The sequence below is a fragment of the Pleurodeles waltl genome, chromosome 10, assembly GCF_031143425.1.
Source record: "Pleurodeles waltl isolate 20211129_DDA chromosome 10, aPleWal1.hap1.20221129, whole genome shotgun sequence".
Lineage (NCBI taxonomy): Eukaryota > Metazoa > Chordata > Amphibia > Caudata > Salamandridae > Pleurodeles > Pleurodeles waltl.
The window spans coordinates 790458793-790479067 of record NC_090449.1 but is presented as its reverse complement, the minus strand read 5'-3'; the positions used below and the strand labels follow the sequence as shown (position 1 = coordinate 790479067).

The 20275-nt window shown below is 40.9% G+C and overlaps 1 protein-coding gene and 1 long non-coding RNA gene across 7 annotated transcripts in view; one reads left to right on the top strand and one right to left on the bottom strand.

Annotated features, from left to right (window-relative positions):
* Positions 1-16009, bottom strand: part of LOC138261877 (uncharacterized) — a 374610-nt gene extending 358601 nt beyond the window's left edge. For all 5 annotated transcript variants that reach the window (XR_011199167.1, XR_011199165.1, XR_011199164.1 and 2 more), the window contains exon 1: positions 15638-16009. This is a non-coding gene — a long non-coding RNA (uncharacterized lncRNA). The remainder of the gene's footprint in view (positions 1-15637) is intronic.
* Positions 1-20275, top strand: part of SKAP2 (src kinase associated phosphoprotein 2) — a 433571-nt gene that overhangs the window by 400673 nt on the left and 12623 nt on the right. The window lies entirely within an intron of this gene.

The window sequence follows — 20275 nt, the reverse complement described above, 5'->3', positions numbered from 1 at the left end:
TTAAGGTCCTTAAGTACACATAATGGCCCCATTGCTCCTCGGCCAGTATTTTGGTCTGCTAATACTCTACATGGTAATTACCAGTACTATAAGATATGCTGTTTATCATGTGTAATATTACTGTATCAATCTGAGTTCCTCGCGTTGGAAGAGGGGAAATTGAAGCATTTTAACCATCATAAATACAACAGGGTTTTCCTTGGTGGCTATCATGTTGTGAAAATCGTGATGGGTACGGCAATTGTTGCACATATTTATTTATTATCTATTTATAAGTGTATTTATTTATTTATGGAGGTTATAGTAACTTCCAGTAAGGAACAGGAACCATGCTGCTGGGTATCCTAGGTAAAACCATGCTGCTGGGTATCATAGGTAAAACCATGCTGCTGGGTATCATAGGTAAAACTATGCTACTGGGTATCATAGGTAAAACCATGCTGCTGGGTATCATAGGTAAAACTATGCTACTGGGAATCATAGGTAAAACTATGCTACTAGGTATTATGGCCCAAGGTGAAGTAAGTACGTTCTTTTTGTTGCACTTGTTGTTAGCATTTGCGACTGCAGTCCGCGAAATGCTGATTAAACGCTACGCATCAAGAGCTGGAATCAGGGCTCCTGCTTGGCTGTTCCCTCTCAGGAGCCACACCCAGCAAGTCCAACGGGATGGATTAGTTGGGTTACCCCATTGCTCACTTTCATGGCACAGCAAGGACTGGACTGATGCTGTGTAGTTTGAACAGTCCATTTGGTCATGGATAACATTAGAACTAAATCAAGCTGGAAGAGGAATCTGGGACACACCACCAAGTAGCAAACTGCTTGAAGGAAATCCAGCATTAGATGCAACAAAGTTGCTCCTTCTCAGTAATCAGGAGGCAGAGATCTCCCTCAAGGGCCATATGGCCTCTCCCTCCGTCCACCTGACCTGCCTCTGTACTTCCCCTGCTGCAATGCGTCCAGAAGAAATGCAACCTGGGCAGAACTAACAGTGGCCGATTTCGCATTCTCCAAGTCAAAGCAAGCACCAAGAGTACATTCTTTCAACCTTTACCTGCATGTGGCATGTTAGTTCTGCTACATCCCTCTCACAAAATGTCCTTGGTACCTGCAGTATATGTGGGCTGAGTACCAGAACAGCATTCACACACCAAACACGCCCAAAGGTCTCTCCAAGCTCAAAGCGGTACAGACCAACACTGCTCGGCTCATGTGGTCAGCGATGACACAACCATATCAAGATGCCTTAAAACCAAGGGTTGTCTCCAAACCAGGGCAGAACCCAGTTCATGAGATTAGTCCTTATTTACACGTCACTTCTCCCAAGGAAGACCAACAGTGATACCTTTGGACTTACTTCTGTGAACCAAACGACTACTCCCTGACGTAGGAAGCACTTCATGAAAACTCTAATAAAAATAAAATTATTTAATTCAGAGGTGAAATTGAGACGTATATATAAACAAATATAGTTGTACAATCAAGAATGTGACGTGTGCAAGCAATAGTCCTTGTTCAGTCATAGAACATAGTTCATTGGGCCCTCCGGCACCCGTTTCCTCGGTGCCACTGCACCTGCTGCACCATTGATGGCCGCTCCCCTGTCTCTGGCCTGTAATCACACTGTGAGACCTTGGGTATCACACTCAGGAAGATACACGTGCTTCCCAGCTCTATCACATCTGCTTATTTGCTGTAACAAATGGAAATTGCAACTTGTATTCAGCCGCTGAAGCCACGTGGGCAGTTGATGTCTCTAGAGTGTCACTTATTTCCGTCCAAGACATTCCATGGTAAATAGAAGCCTTGGCCGGAATCCCTCCTCTAATAAAACGCTGCGAATTCCAAGAGCGAGGTTTTGTTTCGGAGTTCCTGGACATTTTCTCTTGTTTCGCGCCATCTACCGGAGGAAGGTGAACGATGCAGGGCTTTGCTATTTTATGCATGAAGCCAGAATTGATGTCATAAATTTCTCTTAACTTTAACCCAGCTATGAGGGATTGCTTTCACGTCGTTTGTCAACAAACTGCTGACATAAATCATAAAAACATCTTGGTTGAGATAGAATTAAAGGACATAGTGGTGTGTTTAAGAAATGCATCACCAACAGCAAGGCAGCAGGCACGAGGATGTTTGACAGCTTAAAAGGAAGTGTGCATTCCATTCCAATTTTGGACTAAAGGAAAGCCATTTGAACGGCGCGGAGTGCTCGTTTTTTTGTAACCGCGGAAAAAAGCAGAACAAACGAATTGCACAAATTACGTGTATATGTGAACAACTCACACAACCAGATATCTAAGGGATGGGGAAGGCGGTAGCGTTACGGATGCTCTTTAGTGTTCTAGGTGCTTTTCGAATAGTAGGCACTGCGTAAGTACAGCGTGCGCCAGTGGGAGCCGGGCCTGTCCTAAATTGAATTGACCGGCCCGGGGATGTGGGGAAGATGGGAGGAGGGGGCTGATGGGGTGCTAACAATCACGCTGAGGTACATTAAGAGCTGATTTCAAAACCGATTGAGACCAAGTGGAATGGAACAGATGTTGTTTTCATAACAATACATCAGGCAACTTCCAGGCCTGGGCCCAGCTCGCCCATGCCACAGGCCACCCCGGAGTGGGAGTGTCTTGAACCCCTCTATTATATCGTCTGCACTGCTGTTCAGAAGTGTGGAGATAAAAACAGTGGCTCAACACAGAATAATTGGGCCCCTCTACAGAGCACTCCTTGTTGATATCTCACAGATATTAATTGTCCTTGGGCTGAATGGCGCCCTCTGTCTGGAGGACCATGCCTTATGCTCCTGAAATCAGGCTCAGCCCAAGGGCTCGGTTCACACAGCTTTTGCTAAGTGTTTCTGTGATTTGGAGGATAACATGAGCCACCTGGTACAAGTGCAGGGCAAGTTTTGCTGGAAACTTTAATACAGTGCTACATTTCCACCTTTGTACTGGGTGATCACAAGTTTAGGGCCCTAAACGGGGAATAACATTTTTGTCTCAGAATTACTGTGCTATGTATTTTTCATAATCCAGACTCTTCTGCCCTGAAAGTGGATCAACAATGTGAGTGGCACTGGAATCTCTATAGGAGGACCAGATGGCGCCCTTGCCCCTGCTCTGGTAGTCCTCCTTGGGTCCCACTACCAAAGCTGTTGAACGTACCAGGCGACAACACTGCAAAACAAAACAGATACTGCAACGTGCCATTAAAATGGATTTGCCCAACTACCTTTCACTGCAAAACAACATCTCTTTGGTTAAATTGTTTAAATCTGACTTTATATGTATGTGTCTTGAACAGGCCTCTCCAACGAATAGCTCATGAGCTCCTGGTAGCCCTCCAGCTACCTGTGAGTAGCTCTCCTGTGTGCAAACATTCACTAGGCTGAATATAGTTATACCAAATTTGAAAAGTGTGTATTTGATAAGAAAGTGTGTGCATTTTCTGAATTTATAAGGTTATGTTTGGAGAAAAATAGTTACATTTCTAAAATATGTTTAAAGCTGAGATTTGACTGATAAATCATAGCATTGGGGAGATTTATTAAGATTATTATTACCATGGTGCCATGTGCATTGCAGTTATGGCTGTTATGTATTACCTAAGTGAAGTAATTTCAAATTGACAAAGCCTTTTTACATTACTGGTTGCGGCCTTGCTGATGCACTGAGGTTATCATTGCTGGTCATCTTGCCTTGTCTGATGTGGTCACAATTAATAATACAAATAACTTGGGCTAATGTTCATTGAACATAAGTAGCTCTTGTTACAGAAAAGGTTGGAGACCCATGGCCTATAAATATATACACACTGGAATACAAAGTCACATTTAAACATTGCTTGTTGAAATCTGACTTGATATATATATATATATATATATATATACACACACATAAATACTGTAAATCTATTACATATTGTACAGGTTAAATGAAAATGTGATACATTTAAGAATGACAACTGTGAAAAATATGGCCTATTTGAGAAATATAATAAGCATATTGTATGCCTTAGATTGATGTCCTAAAAACAGTGCAAAATGCAGGATTCTGTATTTTGATGAGAGAAGTAAGAGGATTTATTTTATGTGATAATTCTTATAGTCTGCTGTGTAAAAAGAATATAATGAGCAAACAAGAGAAATCATGAGGAATGATGTTGATAAAATAATTGCAATATAGTATGTTGTCTATGTTTATTATGATGACAGAGAGGTTTGCGCCTTAGAACACTTTATAAATGCAGTTTTAAAATGGTACTCCTTGTTGTGAACAAAGTTGTGTGTGCAGCCAAAACGTCTCAAGGCAGGAGAGGAAAAATGCAAAATAAACACAGGATATAGACACAACTAAGAGTGTCAACTGCCTTTTTGCAGTAAGGAGGGAATAGTGATGACGGAGGAGGCGGAGCCTTTACATTGCCGACACCCCCTTTGGTCAGAAGCACAGTGGTGCATAGCAGAGGTAAAGGAAACGGATTATATTTATATATATATATATATATATATATATATATATATAACTAAAACTCGCGCCCTAAGGTAACGATAACTCGTGCCTTCACAATGCACAGCCAGTTACTTTACATATTATATAATTGATGACATATTCTATGCCACTTTTTATATTCTCACTGCAACATTTGCAATAAAATTATTGATAAGACAACAGTGCACAGCGAGGGCACAAGTTATAGTTACCTTAGGGCGCAAGTTTTAGTTACTTGAAAGGACTCTATCTATAACTGCTGAATTTCTATGGTTTTGTAAAAGTAATTTCAGAACCTAACTATAACGTCCCTGTAGCCTTTGTTTTTTTCAGTGAATATATATATGTAGAGAGAAAGAGAGGGAGATTACCCATTTGCGGTCGCCCCTGGGTAGTTATAGTTAGGTCTGCTTTTACATACACAGAGCACTTTTTGGTTTAACAATATCTTTGGCACTGTTTGATGAATCTTCACAAAACTTTCAAAAAAAAAAAAAAAAAAAGTTTATCCACTTAGACTCATTCCTGTGGGGAGATCCGTCAAGCGGGGGCAGAAAAAAGAGGGTGCAAGACACAATCTCCCCATGCATTTTGAATAGAAAATTTTAGGCAGCACTACTGCAAAAACTGGTTAATGGAATGACACCAAATTTGGCAGGGAGCTAGATGTTGGACCAGAAAGCATGCTTTTTGTAATTGGCTGTAAATCGATTCAGTAGTAGTGGAGATATTAAGCTCGAAAACTATTTGTATATCTAGACAGTTTGAAGGACTCTCTTGAGAGTCCCTCAAACCCACTTTAAAAAAAAAAAAAAAATAGGGCCTTCTGATTGGCCCAGAGGGCTTTTTTTTTTATCCTTGGGCCATCTTGCTCTGGGGGTGAAAGGCTCTGATGGACTGCCTACAACATGAGGAAAATGTTGCAGGCAGCCAGGACAGGGATGGGGGACTGAGTCCCCTGTCCTGAGGTTATTAAAAAAAAAAAATATTAAAGGGGGCAGGGTAGGGTTTTCGTATCCTCCAAAGGTCATGGGGGTGGGGTCCCAGAGGGACTCCCCATGGGACCTAAATATATATATTTTTAAATGCAGTCCAATGAGAATGCGGCAAATCTCGCAGGACTCCCTTGGCATCATGAATAATTAAAAAAAAAAAACTTTCAGCGTTTGAATGTCATCTCTAGTTTAAATTTAATTATTTAGGAGAACATGGCATGCGCCAACCGATGCACCATCTTAGCATCTCTCTATTTTTAAGTGTACAAGAAGATGGCAACTGGAAGCTTTTTGTGACAATTGTTTTATTTTAAACTATGCTTATGTCTTAAAAGAAAACATCTACGATCCTGCCAGGTGGGCGTTCACATCCTATTATAAACAAGAAAGACCGCAATGTTGACACAACCTGTGCAGTTTAATTAACTGTTCTTCACCTCTGCTTCCCATCTTAGAAGATGATGTAAGCTGCAGGCACTCCTTCCTTTAACGTAGCATATTTTTAGGTAAATTTTATTTTTAGGAATGGCTTGGGATGGGGGAAGTATATTCAGCCAATCTGAGGACTCCATAACGGAACAACCTTCATATACCAAAAGTAGCCTCCCGTAACATGTAGATTTGAGAGTCTGTGTTTCCCATGTGTTCCCAGAGCTACCAAACCATGCAGAGTATTAGCACTTTCAAATACTCGCATCAGAAAGACTCAGTCATGGCATAAGGATGATATCATCGTTTGAAGCAACAGATCCCTGATATACTTGGAATTTTCTTTGCAACCTCGTCCTATTTTTACTCACTCTCTTCCCATCTTTACTCACTCTCTTCCCCTGCCCTTCGTTGGCCTTTTGCATGCCAACAGGCTCGAAGATCTAGTATTTCATAATGTTCTTTATATGTAATCAGTATAACAAGGCAGTTTTAAACGCAGTGCAGTGTTCTTAACCCATTAACGTTTAAAAATCCAGATTATCTGATGTGCCACATGGGCACGTGGCCATCTCCGGCACAGACCCTCACCTTTGCTCCATCCGTGAATTCTAGCAGTGGCAGTTATGGGTCCCTGGCATACCTGTGGGTAAACTAAAGTGACTGTTATCATACACTACATTTGCCTTAATGTATCTGGAAGAAAAGGTGTGCTGGTAGTTCAGCTAGCCACCCCCCCCCAACCCCTTTTGATTTGCTCTTCTTTTAAGTAACCGGATGACAAGTTTCTTTGGCTGCACCTGTGCTCTAGGAGTGGTACTCAACCTGTAAAGACTTTCAGCAGCATTCCCAAGCACCACCATACTAGCATGTTACTCTGTATTGATTTAGGACAATAATCTAAAACCACACATGCCCAGGGGCCTAACAAAGGCCCCGCAGCCCCTGCGGTGCAGGGGGCCCCGAGCTCCAAGGGGCCCCCTCAGCATAGTATACTGGCCTGAGACATCCTGAGTGAGTCCGGAGGGGGGGCTCCTCCATGTACTGTGCAGAGGTGCCCCCTCAAGTTTCGTTACGCCACTGCGCATGCCCAGGGATACACAGTACTAGCTGTGCCGACAACGGCAACCACTTCAATATTTGTCAATAAACTGCATTTAACATACTGCATTGGAGAGGATATGCCAGGCCATGTGCTGCGTTCGCCCTTTGATTGGCTTCGATTTAATTGCTGATAAGTCCCTGTGGCTGCACCTGTGCTCTGGGAGTGTCACTTAGCCTGAAGAGACATTGAGAAGCATTTCCAAGCACCCCAACATCAAAGTGTTATTCTCCGTTGGCGAAGGACAATAATCCAGAAACACATGTCCAGAGATACACAGCGTTAGCAGCACCAACAAAGGTGAAAACCTCAATACTTGTGAGTAAACTAAAATTCATGTTATCATGAGATACATTTACTATAATGCATGTGTAAGGGGATGGGTGAGGTTATGCCATGGTGTGTTTCCCCATCCCATGACACACTTGGTGCACTTAATTACAGGAGTTGTTTTGGGAACCCCAAAGACTTGGTTGCCATAAAGGATAGCTTTCTCCAGCCCCTAAAGGAAATTGGGACCTTAGAAGAGGAAGTGCTTCTGTTTCTCACCCTTTCCTTCAATTATGATTAATGAGCAACCCTGTCAGGAAATCTGTTTTACATGAAAGATAAAGGGGCTTATAACGATTTGTATTTATTATGTGCTATTCGTCTGCATATTATATAAGCAAGAATTATCACAATGGTAAATACTTTAGTGATTTGAAATAGAATGCAAGTAAATAAAATATATACACTATACATTGTTCCATGCACACCCTAACCTATTAGTCTGAAACCTGATAAATTAGTGTTATTTTTTTAATTTTTTTATTATGCATTCATTCAGTTATTAATAGCATGATGTTGCTAAGTGAAGTAATGTAATAACCCTTGCATATAATTAAGGGCCAGCTTTAAAAGGCCCTATTGTACCGGAGCGTCACTTCTAGTGATGCTCTGGTGGTGGTATGCACTGTGCTGTATTTACAAGGCGGCATTAAGCCACTTTGTTTGACTTAACCCCACCTTGTAAATAGGACCCCTTCACACACAGCACTTTGTGTGGAAGGGGTGTGCAATGGGTGTTGCTGCTGGCGTGCCACAGCAAAACCCATTGCATTTTGATGGTGCCCCAGATTTACGAGTTTCTGTAAACCTGAGACAGCTCCAAAATCTGACTCCACCCTAGGGGTGGGTTAGCATGGCGCCACAAGGAGAAATGCTTTCATTTCTCCTCATTTTTTGCTCTTTCCATGTGTGCTGCATTGTGCAGCACACATGGAAAGAGCAAATCGCCAGTGAAGATTGTTTTTGTGCAATCTCCCCCACAGCTCAAGGGTGGCTGCATTGGCCCTCGGCAGCAAATTTAGCACCTGCGCATGGGGCAACACAGAGGTTCATTGTATTCTACTAAATACAGCGCATCCTTGTGTTTTGAAAATGATGGAGCGCGACGCTGCCTAGTGTGGCGCAGTGTCCCGCTCCGTTATTGTCTTTTAAGTCTGGGCCTAAGTCACAAGGGCTTTAAATCAGTGTCCTTTTGAACAGCTTCACTCCCAGGAACAGGTCATTCTCTCTGCCTCTTTGTCGACTGCAGTGACCTTTATACATTTATACCTCTTAAGAGGCCTATGGAGCAGGTGGCACCAAAGCACTTGGAAACTCTGTTTGCAACATGAAGCTGACAACAACGCTTCTATTAGAATTTTTATGAAATGCAGAAGAACAACACCCAGAACAGAACTGCACAAAGTCAATGCCACAGCCTTTCACAGATGCAACCTCTGAAAGCAAAGCAGGGAAAGGAACCTTCCTCTTCAAGTTGAAGCAATATGAGCAGAAGATATGTCACAATTTTGTGCATACAAACACTTTGTTAACTTGCACAAAATGAAACAGAAATAGTCCTGTTAAATCTGAAACCTGAATATGAGGCCAAGCACATGTATGCTGTGTGAAAGACTCACTCAACACTTTTTATTGCAAGAGCACAGAATATGTGAACATGCATTAAGGTGTACAGTGCATCCAGATAAACTACACATATAAAAAAGCATTCCTGCACATCACAAAGCAAAAGATACTTTTTTTAATTATTCAGTTCTAAAAACAAAGAGAAAGCATTGTGTAAAGTGTAAAGTGACGAAGGTCTGAGCTAGACATTTCTGGTTTCTGTGGACTTGGTACTCGTGCTACAAGCTAGGAATTACCCATGACACCGGGGCCTCACACTGTCCTTCTAAAGTCTGTAGACAAATTCATATTTGAGAATCACATTTTCATTACATCCTCTGGTAGATGTTGGAGCTTTACGCCTGGACCCAAGGAGTTTAGATGGTCTATTCAGTAGTTGTTGTTGTTCCCCTCTGCATCATTTTTTCGTCCCTTCTCCTTAGCAAGAAAACAAGAAGGCAAACCCTTCTTTAAGCTCCACAGTTTTCAGGTTAATTGCTCGGATACATGAATATTTACAAACCATTTGGCCTCTACAAGATCAAAACAGTCATTAATTAAATTGGAAACCTTGAATTGGATGTAGGGAAATTCAGCCCCTGTCACACGCACAAGAGTCATTAAATATACCTCGCCCAAGATTACCTTGTTGTCAACCCTGCCCCTGGGATCCACTGCTGTTATTTGTGCTGTGATCCCTTTCACTTTGTCCTCAATTACTCATTGGTGGTTATGAAAACCAAAGGAAATGCTTAAATCATGTGCCTTATTGTATTCCAAGATGATGATGGTTTTCTTTAGCCACAATCTCTAATTTGGACAGTCTGTGATACAGTCTGGCCCACGTAGGCCTTGGGAACTGTGCACTGACTTCTTCCCACCTTTGGTCAGAAGAAAAGTGTCTGACTTTAAAACCATGTGCTCCAGTGAGTTAGCCGAAAGGTATGAGAACTGTTTAGTCATGTAGTAGCACTCGGTTTTTAGGAAATCGACCTTTTAAGAGTGTTGTTGGCAACTTTGTGACTTACTGTACGTTGCTGCATCGTTTGTGGCTCCAAATCTAGATAAGATGTCATCCTAACTGGTTCTCCCCAAATCTGCTGTTCAAGCTGCTTTATAGTCATTAAAGATCCTGGACTCAATGTGTACCACTAACTAATGCAAGCAGTGAACCTGAACAGGCTCAGGTGATCATTCCTTACTTCCATAAACAACAACCGCAGTGTGTCCTCCTGCTTCACACTCTATCAAAACACAGAAAGGAACTCTTTTATCTCCATTCTGTTCTCTTCTTCAGGTGGACTCTGTCATCAAAAACATGTTCACTAGGCTTTTTTATGTTTAACTCACCACTGCTTCATGCACCTTCTCCTGTTAGTCATGTACAGTTGATTCTGTGACTAAGAGGCAGACCTGTGGAACACAATGTGACTAATGGCTAAGGGCTTATTTGACAGGTTAGTGGTAAGATACTCTGTCACAAACTTCGCGGATGCCCCATTCACCCTAATTCAAGTGCATTATAGCCCGTAGCCCTATACCACCTGTAATGCGGGTGAGATATCAGCCAAGTTTTAACAGAGTATCCTATCAGCCAAACTCCAAATAAAGCCCTATGTTGCTTAAAATGAATATGCAGACCTAGGTTTTAATTCTAACTTTAGCACTTGTTCAAAAATAATCATTCAATTTTGGCAATTTTTTATTTCCTGGTGCATAATATTGTAGCTGTCTGAAAGTGAGTGCTGCAGTGCTTTCACCGAATTTCATGTTCTTATCAAATTGAGGTTCAGCAATCCAGTCTCCTCACACTACAACTGGTCTAAGTAAGCACCTAATGTCTTATATACTCATGCTACAATGGAAATATTCTCTAGAAAGTGCCAAACTGCTCATTCCCATAGGATTTAATGGGATTTCGATTTCAGCAGATGGGATATTCGTCACAGTTGTGACGGAATAATCCGTCCATCAATATCTAAATCAGGCCTGCAGTCTTCAAATCTATGCTATGCCTTTCTTTATTAGGATTCTACTCCAGCACCCTGTTATATTCTTTGTATCAGATAGTGTAAGAATGGCCTATACCACTGGAATTATGCACTATCACAACCTCAGTATTTCCTTCTAATTATGGATTTGCATCTGCTGCTTAATTTGCTGTTTCACTTAAATGGTCACGTTTCACCTGTTGAATGCTGTATCCAGGGATTTGAGATGTGGGAATTGTGTCTAGATGGTGTTAATATCCCGAATGGATGCTTAGGGGAATGTGATTTTACGCTCAGCAGGAAAAAAGCATATGAACCCGGTTCACAAAGTCCTGTTTAGATTCAAAACCATCCAGAGGAGTTGGCATGGAAATGAATGACAGCTTATGCTTCTAGGAGCACTCTGCTTGACAATATTTACTCATGCACATGTTTTGCTTTGTGTAAAATCTAAATGAGTAAGAAAAGCAGGAACTGTAACATATACTTGTGGAGAAATGTGTTTGCGGTGAAAATAACAAGAGATTGTAAGGATTGGTGAAGCAGAAGTGTAGAACGCCAACAATGCCTGACATCAATAAGGTTTAAAGGGGCATATCATGGTAAACCCTATCAAAATCAGTGAAGAAGTCAAGAAGGATGAGGATGGAGGAGCAAGGTTTGAGGCAGGCAGAGGGTACCAAGTTTGAGATGTGGATGATTGTTTCCTCTAAAGGTGCATACAATGGACGTCTTACTGAAGGGGGCTGCACAGGTTCATGGATTAGTGCAGGATGAGCCAGGCGAAAACAAGCCATTTTGAGTGGGAGGAGAGAATGGGTGGTTGCAGGAGGGATCATAGATAGATTTTCAGCTTGTAGGTGACACGTCATTTTGTAGCATGTATGTTCCTTGTTTGGGCAGGATTAATGAGAGTGAGTTGCAGATCAGGACAGGGTGAAAGTGTGTTTGTTGCTGAATCAATTTAGTTAGCTGTTTTGCCCAAACATTCAAGCAGTCCTGTGGTTCGGATTTAATTATTTACATCCTGCAGATAACGTTCCTGTTTGAAATAGTACAGGCAAGTTACGTTATGTTCTAAAACGTGCACACATCTAGCAAGCCCACCAACATGTCATTGTTTTCCTAGAGCAGCAGTTTTGCCTAGTATGAGCAAGCCTCCCACTTGTGTTTGAAGGTTAAATCCCTTCTAGTGATTACAGTCTAAGACTTTGACATACCAAGCTCACTCTAGATTACTTAACTCCAAGATCTGTCCAATGCTAGGCCTCTTGTCCATTAAAATCACTGTCGCTCTGGCTAGCAGTAGCAAGCTTAGAGAGCTTTGTGCTTAGCAGCTTATCTACTTTACATTTTTTCAAGGACCACTATACATGATTATATGTTAAACCATTTTCCAACCAAAAGGCATCTATGAGTTTAACAGTGACCAATCGGTTCAGCTACCACCTTCTTACATTGTTCACATTCTTTAAATGAACAGGGAAACATGCGGGGAAAAGCCCCTACTTTTTCAAAGCAGGGCTTAATTTTTGTTTCTCCTGGACCAGTCACAAAGAACATACAACGTTTCAACAGATGCAGAAATCCTTGCAGGGGTAAGGCCATCCTACATGAGCCATATCACATCAGATTGCTTAATTGCTCGATATTATGCACTAGCCTGTATCAGCAACATATATGTGGACTTTCTTACCCTGTTTTGGGGAGTTGTGAGGAACATAATTTCCAGTAGACCATTTTATTAAGCATAGCTACGTGCAATCTTGTGAGTGGAATGAGACATGGTTTGGCTGCCCAGTCTTGCATATTATTTTTCAGCAACGTCCATGATTGGATGGGCTACTTGGAGGGGGTACCCGAGAAGTATTGATGCATCACTGCAGAGGGGTTTAAGCGATAGTATGTCAGCAGATCACAGGTATCTTCAGGGATAATGGCTGTGCTGCAGGTAGTTTTAAGGTTTCCATTGCGTTGGCTGGTGTAGAGCACCAGTGCCTAGTGGACCAGATTACATATGATTGGTTCGGTGCCAAAACCGAACTGAAATGCCTTTTGTGCCAAACTAAACCCATGTTATTGTACCTGGGGATTACTGGAATAACATAACGAGCTTTAAGGCCTCTTCCCTAAGGATGATGCCGTTGGACTTGGTATGCTCATTAATGAAGCCAACCCATGTTGGGGCTTTGCCCCCATATAAGTGACAGAAGGGTAGCACACACGTGCACGTATGGGTGAAGTAAGGATTATGATCCCTGATCAAGAGGTTAACTGGTTCATAAAGGCCCTACCTACCTTCTGTAGCCAATTTGACTTGGGGATGGGAGGGCATCATGGAAAGGGCGGGGTCCGGGGAAGATCTAGTCAGAATTACAAACAGGGCATGTCTTTTTCTTTTTGCATCGTGCAAAAATGGTTTCAAACATTTCCAAATGTTTTGAATTTTGCAGAACGTGTTACCAATTTCGAAAATACATAATTTTGCCCACTTGACAAGAAGAATACAAAAAATGTCAGTTCCTGTATTTTTCTACATTCTTTTCAATTAGCAGGTGTCGTGTGACCATAAATACCTTTGTCTGGGCCCTTCCCTTCTACAGACTGTCTGGCATTTTTACAGCTTTAACCTTTGCACAGGGCAGGTAATAAATCTAAAGAAGTGTTGTATACCAACCGAGGGAACCAATGAACAATGTTGCAGGGAGACATTTAAGTACTAAAAGCAATTGCAAATGGTGTCCGAATAACTACAGAAAAATATGTTGTACATCCTTTTCAAAATGACCGTACATTTTTCTAAAGCAAAAAAAATGAGAGCTATGTTTTATTGCTGTAACCTTGTTTAAGTGCTCCTGGCTTAGACTAGCTAGTAAGTAAGAGCCATGCTGGTTCTTGTTTCGCCATTTTGAACTTTCACTGCTTCACTAGGGATAGTAGGGCAGGCGGCCTGTTTTCACTTTTGGTTGCATTTCATTGCTAAACTGTCCTGATAATCGAGTGTAATCTGCAAAGGCCTTTGGTCATGAAAGATGACATGTATTTAATTGAAATATTGGATTTCCCGTCATGCATTCACCAACTGTTTCTTGGCTTGACCTTGCACTCGGTATGTGAAAAAAATAGTTATCCTAAATGTTTTCAAGCGACAGGAGGGAAGTTATCCAAATAATAAATAAAAAAAACAATCAAATTTGAGGTGAGTTTTTTTTTAAGACACCTTAAAAATGAAGGTGAACAAAAGTAGAAGCCACAGCTTAAGGGCTGTGGAAACTGCACATGTTGTTTGTCTTGAAAATCATTTGGTTAGGAGTCTAAAAACGTTTTCAATGTTTTCTGCGTCTTTGGAAGCTTCTCCAGTTTCAAGGGCTTAATGAAGCTTTCAAATCTCTATAAGGTGAGGCTGGTGTAAGCGGAGGAGGGGGAATGACTGAACAATAGTGGCATAGATGGATGTTTGATGCTATTTTACTCATGGTACATTTTCGCTCTAACAATCTGCAAAAGCCTGGAAAAAGGAATCTGTGAAAAAACACAGATTGACTCCTGACAAAAACTGATGACTTTTTTCAATTGTGTTTTTTCTGGGGTTTTTTAATCTCTCGCTGTAACAGTTCAGATCATCTTCAAAACAAAATTCACCCTTAAATGTGTAGGTTACTGTTGCATAGTAAATAACAGGCAACCATGTGGAATATTCTTATACTGTCGTCAAGGGGCTCTGTAGGCATCATAAACCACGAAAACAAAAGCCAAGTGGTTTGCAAATGTCACCAGAACCCTCATAGGGCCATATTATGGATCTTACCTGTTATGTATTTTAGGCATGTTCATCGTGGGACAGTTACCTAGGGAAAAAATTGTTATTTCAAAGAGCAATATTTTTATTGAAAACACGAAGTGAAATTTGCGAAATTCTGCATTATAGTCAGATTGTGTGTAGAAAAAGAGGAGGAAAATATTTAATTATGTGGATGAAAAAGTAGAATTTTAGAGAAAAAAATCCCTGCTTTTTTTTAAAATCACATTGTGGCGTGACAGTCTATAACTGTTCTCGGCGAGATGCAACTAAGATGGGCACTGACTGGAATTAGATTGTTTAGGTTTTCTTTACATTTCACAGACACATTGTCATGTAAACCCTGGACAATGTAAAGCTCTGCAGAGTGGTTTAGGTCTTTTATTGTGATGAAGAAACCATATTTCACAGGGACCCATCAAATATTTAACATATTTCACTGATCTGTGTATCACCCAAATATTTTAGATAGATAGAGAAATAGATAGATATAAATATACACACGCGTGTGTGAGAGAGAAAACACAAATTTGCCCAGAGGTCCTGAGGTGAACATGCCCAAGGTGAGTCAGGAGACTGCCCTAAGGCCGGTTGTTGCATCTGAAAAGCTCTTAGGACGGGGTCTAGTCAGTCACACGCCAGGCCTGACATGACTGGCTCTACCCATTTCCTAACCCTGCCTGCATGTGAAATGGTGGGCTTGTCGGGAATTTTTCGCATTTTGCAACCTGTAGAACAATTTCAAAAGTTTGCTGCCTAAAGTTAGGACCAGTGTCGGCCTTACAAATAGAAAACAGCACAAGTGCCATGAATCTTCGGGGGTTAAAAACTGTGCTAAAACGGTGAATTTAGGATTTACGTTACCTTTCAGACCGATAGACTATTTATTTACTCACCCCATCTTCGGCCTTTCCCTCTGGTAGTGTTGCGACGTTTATTGCTGTCGTCTCCTCGGCCTCAGGTTGCGCACGCTGCGGAGGTCTCATCTCCTATTCTAACATCATACCCATAGATGGCCAATCAGATCTTCCATCCCATCGTTTCCAGGGCAATAAATAACCTCCAGGGGCGGAAGAGTACAGGGCTGCTGCTACTGCTGGGCGGCAGCTGCAAGGCCCCCAGCTCCCCTCCGGGGCTTCCTCTGAAGTACAGGCTCTGCCACAAGACGCCGCTGGTGGTGCGAGGGTTTATTGCTTACAGGAATTTTGTCGACGGCTTCTTCCTTTGTGCTAAGCATGTGGAAGTATTTTCCCAGGAGGTAGCACATGTCAAAGAGCAGCAGTGGGACCTAACGATGCTTTAAACATCTTGAAATTGCTGTTTGTTGGCTTTTGGAAAATAGCTATGAGCCCATTTAGGGTGGGATAGTTAAGCTTGCCGCCATTGGTTAAAACAGAAGCAATGCATGTTTCCTTCGAGGGTGCTGGCCTCCACCACCGCGTGCTCAGCAAACAGAGCTGGAGCACGTGTTATGGAGAATTTTAGTAGTACGAGTCTCTATGGGCATAATTCCAGAAAGGAAAGAAAAGAAAGAAAAGAAGTGTGCCTCTCAAAGTTACACTTATCACTGGCATACACATTGTCATTGTGGGCTGTTCATAAATCTGTGAGATCATAGATTTCCTTGAACTCACGTATTTCCCCAATTCGTGGTTTTAGGTTGTTAGTGGGCAGAGAAGTCCCCGATTTACGGTTATAAGACGTGCTTTCACGCCATATTGTTGCTCTGCTTTTAATCCCCATCCAAATTAATTTTTCTTATGTAGAAATCCCTCCTCCTATGCCGCCTGACCTCCACGAAAATATGGGGAAGTTTGGTGCTCTTTATTTCCTATATGTAGGCTTGCACCACCATTTATGCTAAAATACAGGTACAATTAAGGTACGGAAATCAAGTGGTAATGTTTGTGAACAGTTATGCAGTTCCAACTGTATGGATTTTTATAACATTCAAAAGGGCCATCTCCATGACCCTTGCCTCCTCCTACACACCCAGGACAAACCCTGTAATTGTGACAGTAGAAAAAATGGTATACTATCTGTTTTTATGGAAATGATGGGATGTAAATTCCTTAAATACTGGTTCCTAGAATCAAGATTTTGGGAATTCCAACTTTTAGCAGTCATAAATAGAATTCCAGTTTTAACACTGGAGTTGGTTACTAGTTTCAATAATTGATCTAATTGGAATTTGATGGTGTCTATTTGTCTCAGTTGGCATTTTCACTTAGCCAATATAATTTTCTGTTACTTACATTACTGAAGTTTCAGGATCTTGTTCACAAAGCTTCAAAACATTGTGTAAACGCTGCCTGTAAATTATTTACTTGGCAGTGTCTAAGTTACTTATTTTTGCTAGTACCCATGCATGCTATTGAGTTCTAGGCATAAATTAAGCATAGTTTAAGATTTGAATCTAAATACGCGTAGTTTACAGAAACAAATATCACTTTGGGCACAGGGCTTGGTGCAAGGCCTCAGCCAAGCGTAAACTGCAAAAAGTCGCATTTTATTGTGCATTTCCGAGAATAACATTTTATCAATTTGTAATTTTTCCTATTTGATAAATAAATAATAATAAAATGTTCCACATTAGTTTCTTCTCTGTTGCCTAGGTAGAATTCATGACGCATTCCAGGTTGGATCAAATACATTTTACTTCCATTGAACACAGAAGCAATCTTCTATTTTAAGAATTGCGAAACCTGCAGCGAGTTTTCCTCTTTTATGGGTGTGCAGTTCCTGGACACTCCCCGGAACATACTCATTTACATGTAGATTAGACATTTATGCCATATGTTACCTATGTGCAATATGGACTTTCATGCTCCGGCAATTCACTTAAACTTTACAAATGCACAAGTTAGAATTTCTTTGTGGTGTAAGCCTATTTGCAAGTTATTAAAAATGCTTCTGAATCGGTCCCAAAGAGTCCAATATCCAGAATCTTTGTATTAAGCCTGGGAGTAGCAAAAATGTATTTCAGTTCTTCAATTGGAATTCCCACCAGAGTTGCTTTCATTTACATACACTTTGACACCCAATTAAAAGTTTTTGTGTTAATTAGGCAAGACCCAAACCCCACTAGCCAGAATCTACAGACAGGCTTTTATTCATCTAATATTCAGGGAACTTGAGTGGCGACCTGTTGCAGATCTGAGACTGTGCAAACATTTAATATTTTAAAACATTGTAGTTTATTAGGGAACACAGGGAAAGATCAAATGGATAGATTGTCAGGATCATATATGGTGCTGATTTAATAAGGATATTATTTGAATTAAAATTAAGAGGAATTACAAAGTTGCCCACTAGAGCGGTGTAAGGAATGTTTTAGGATGCTGAATCACTTGCCTTATGCAAGAAATAATTTTCTTTGGTCGATCACTACGATATGATGTTATGGTTTTGAAACTATAAACCACATTTAATTTGTGTGTCATTTTTTCTTGCTGTTTGAAATAAAATAAATAAAGGATCTGAAAATAGATGATTTAATGAGCAGATCAAAAGTTATGTTACAGTTGTGTACAGTGCTTTATTACCTTAGGACTTTTAATCATGTAATTTTATTGGTGGCATCAACTAATTTATATTGAGAACATTATTGACTCTGAATTGATTAATTCTGTAACTGTTCGATGATGTCCGGTCTTTTTTCAAAAATATTCCTTCCCTGATTTAAATTTATGAGATTCATGTGAGAATGCTGTCATAGAATCCCTGCAGTGTGTATAGGCATATTATTTTTCTATGTGCTGTGAGGGATGAGAAAGATTCCATGAAGAACCAAAACGCTTTGGTGTTCTTACCACGCTTAAATTATCATATAGATTTGCATCTGAGTCCATTGAAGTGTGGTAAGAACACCAACATGTTTCGGTTCCCCATACTGAACCACAAAGCCTTCAGTACATTGAAAACTTGCCGGAAGAACTTATTTGGATGGAAAGCATTCTTCATTCGCTTGTTAACTCTGGGTGCCTGTGTATCCCTGACAGTATGACATTTATGCCTCTGTCTAACCTGGGAGCCTTAATTTTGGAGGCCTCCTCACTACCATTGTTTGCGTCCTCTTCGAAGGATGCCGATTAGAAAGGCTCTTTTCTGTAGTTGTTGAAGAGAGTGCGTCCGATGTGAAGTCATGAGAATGCTATTGATTGGGAGAGCATGTACATTTTGGGTACAAGTAGTAGCACTCAAAGGTTTGATACACTAGTTATTATCAACATTACTGCATGTCATGTTCTTTCTCAGCAAAATCTTTTTTGCTAATGATTTCGCTGATAGTCAAAGCAATGCAAATATAGCGTGCAGAATTAGCATGGGGTAGGAGAATGCTGTTGCTCACAGAACAGAGTGGTAGAGTAATGCAAAGCATGCAAGGTTGGTAGAAGATAGATAATAAGAAACCTCTGCAGATTCCATTTTCAAAAGTGGTAACCTGGCACCCAGGCGCTGAAACTAATAATAAATATTATGTGAATTAACTCAGAGCATGCACATTTCTGCTGAAATGTATAGTGTTCAGGCATATTTTGTGAATAAACAAAAAGCAACTCTACTGTAAAGGATTAATCAATATATGTTTCGGTAAAAAAATCTCTATTTTCAACTAGAAGATGGACAGTACAGTTTTGTGTTTTCCACGGGACACTGTTCGGAGTGCTATTCAGAGTGAGATGATCCACCCCACATCACTGGGCAAGTGGGTGACTGCAGTGACATTTTAGAGCCCACCTGGGCAAAGCATCAAAGTCAATATTCATCCCAGTGAACTATTTCCTTGGACCAAAATAAAATCACAAATAGTATTAGAGCCTTAGTATTCTGAATCTCATTCATTCAACCTCCAGTACAGCTTCCTGTGGCACAAAAAGAGCACAGCTGTGGCCCTTGTGCAACATCAAAACACTCCCCACATAGGCCACAGAACAAATGCATGCCATTCCAACCCAGTACAACCTATTGTCTAAAATGCTGGCTTCCTAGTGAAAGTGCTTTGGTGCCTTATCAGAGGCATGATGGGATCACAGAGAAGGTTAATTCTGGAGGACCAGGAGGAAGTGGAAGGGGTGGCTAACAGTGCCATTTATAGAGAAGAGTAGAATTTAACTTTGCACTTAACTTGATTTATTTTAAAAGCTTCCGTATTCCATTTAGTGTTGAAATACATTGATGTGTTAAATAACCTGATCACTTTGAACAACTTCCCCCATGCCACCCAACAATTCACAAAAGTGAAGCTCTTCCCTGGGGACACTTTAACCTTTATGAATGATTTGCCACCTTCTCTGAGGTGCTGGTAGCTCTTAAATGGTTTCCAACCACAAATGCTGTCAAAACCCGTTGATACATCTAATTTGTGATTTACTAACAGAATGTGGGGTGGGGGGGTCCCTTTCATACACTTGCTTAATTGCAAATCGGATTGTGTTGCAAAGCATATTTTGCAATTCCGAAAGGCTTTTCAAAAATCACAAAAGGGTTTAGTGCATTGTAAGGACATTTTGCAGTTGCAACCCCTTTGATTT